Here is a 2,660-nt window from a genome sequence, read left to right as displayed (position 1 = left end):
AAGATTCTGTCTACGTCGTTGATTTTCACCATCACGACTACGGGAGCTCTGAAAGTTTGTATTCAAGCAAAATGAAAATGATTAGAGGTGTTTCAACATATAACAGTATGCACGTCTATAAAAACAACAACAAACAAACAAACTTGAAAGTCTGCATACAATTTGTAGCCTGTGGCGGATCCAAAGGGGCGCACCTGGCACGCTCCACCTCTGTGTTTGAGTAAAAAAAAAAATGAAATGAAACCCGGAAGTAGTATCAGATAAAACTGTTTGCGCCCCCAACCCCCACCCCCTTTTACGTAATGCCTGGATCCGCCCCTGTATAGCTGTCTTTCATCTCTGATTTCTTACCGTGAATTATATCTGAGATCGGAGCACAATATTGTATACAATTTCACCCACAATCTCCATTTTGTCTGGCAATCTTATTAGCAGAGTTTGCATTGGGGTTAAAATCAGAGACTGATGAACCCAAAGAGCTGAGTACTATTAAACGGACAATACAAAGAGATTTTAAATATGGTCTGCAGAGGGAAAGACTTAAGTCTTCTTTGAAAACCTATGACCTATTGAGGGCATTCAGGGATTTTTGCGAATTGTCTTTATGTGGATGCTTCATAGATCATACCTAAACCTAATGGTGAGCCCTGAATGATTTCTAGCGCGCGCACACACACACACACAAGGATTCGCTTGGTTACGTTAGAATTTAAACTGAATACAGCAGCACAAAGCAAACACAAAAATATTCTACATTTGTTTGATATCCCACTTGCACCTGTATTTTTCTGATGCAGTACTGAATTACATGGTGATGATAGTTAGTCTGCGACATCAACATTAGATGCAAAGCACCTGAATCATTGTATCCTGAAGTCTGACTTCTTAATCAATATTTATATTAATGCTGACACTTTTTACTCAGCAGTTACAGAAGACATTAAAAAAATCATTTGTATAAAGCTCTCTATGAATTTTTGTGACAACACTTTACAAAAAAAAAATAAATAAATAAAAAATCCTCAAATAGACCAAAGTTTTAGTTGGCACATGTCATGACTAAAACACTTTGTGCTTTTTTTTTCTTTTTTTTTTTACTGTATGAACAAGTAAACACCATGCACACACACAAACATGTAATTGAGTATCTGCATATAAGAACGACCCAAGTTCATGGAAGGCCATTTCGAGTAAACTTAAAAAAAAAAATAATATCTTTTCTATTTGTCCAATAATATTCTATTCAACTGTGATGGGAAGGCAACATTGTATAAACAAATTAGAACATATATAATTATGACAATTAGCATTTACATTAATTGTGGAGATGTCATTTCGTGCGATGGACTTGGGTCGTTCTTTGAATCATATACATGATAGGCTGCCATGAGATGAGAGAAGCGATGAGAGAGGGCGCTATAATATGAATGTAAAAATGACCCAAGTCCTGGACGTGGGTCATTCTTACATTCATATAAGATTTCACTCATTCATTTCAGGCACTTCCGGGGGTAATTAGGATGTATCATTCATACACAAGATGAGTCCTTGCATAAGCTACAATTTCCCCATGTCAAACTGAATTTGACCAAAAATTGCACTTGGGTCGTTCTTATATTTAGGTCTTCAATTGTATGCCTACACATTTACATTTAGGGAAGTGGTTATGTGAATATCTACATCAGTCTGCCTAAAGGACGCAGATATGATGGGGAAAATAGTTCGAGGATGATGATAAATACAGATTGCACAGAATTGCATTTGGTATGATACTACATCTACAGAGGGTATAGAAAAAAAAAAGTCACCTAGCTTTGGAGGGCTCCCGTTTCATAATTGTCACTAATCAAGAGTGCAGTGGTGGTTGTGAAGAAAGAAGAAGTCTTTCTCTTACCTGGTTATGTTGACAAATGCCTTGCGTGATTGAACACATGAACTTTAGAGACAACAATGACAAATTGCACTTTTCCAAGTTTGAGTGTCACATGAAGGAATAATGAAGTCTCCTTGATGAATAGATGAGATCTGTCAATAAAAGTGACCAAATTAACAGGCCGGCCTGTACGAATGCTGGTTTGTGTTTGGGGTTGTTCTAAACTTTTATGGTCCATAACCTCCACCATGGCCACCGTTGTGGATAACGTGGTCACTCTCACAAAGGCTAACTCATTATCCATTATCTATCTTCATATTTAAGACATGGTTTGTGCTGCAAGGTATAAGTTGAATAAGAACAGAGAAAAATGGACTGTGTTGGTTGGCCTAAGTGGGAGTAACAACGTTATTGGACAGGTGGCCATGTTAAAGGTTGTGGACCACAAAAATAAAAACATGTTGGAAGGAACACTAAACACAAACCTGCATTCGGACAGGCAGGCCTGTTTACTTGGTAACTTTCATTGACAGATCTCATCCATTCAGTGAGACTTGCATTGTTTCTTCATGTGACACTCAAACTTGGAAAAAGAGCAATTTGTCATTATTGGCTTTAAAGGTCATGTGCTCGTCATGCATGACATTTGTCAACATAGTTAGGTATCAATGGAAAGAGGAAGAATTCCTCTTTCCTCACAATTAACATTGTGCTCTCCATAGCTGACATGTATGAAATGGTAGCCATCCAAAGTTGGATTACCTTTTTTTATATACACATTAGCATA

Source organism: Diadema antillarum, unplaced genomic scaffold, assembly GCF_040938485.1.
Source record: "Diadema antillarum isolate AM-2024a unplaced genomic scaffold, OU_Dant_1.0 seq00000455_RagTag, whole genome shotgun sequence".
Taxonomy (NCBI): domain Eukaryota; kingdom Metazoa; phylum Echinodermata; class Echinoidea; order Diadematoida; family Diadematidae; genus Diadema; species Diadema antillarum.
The sequence above is the reverse complement of the archived record's forward strand: the minus strand, read 5'-3'. Positions refer to the sequence as shown.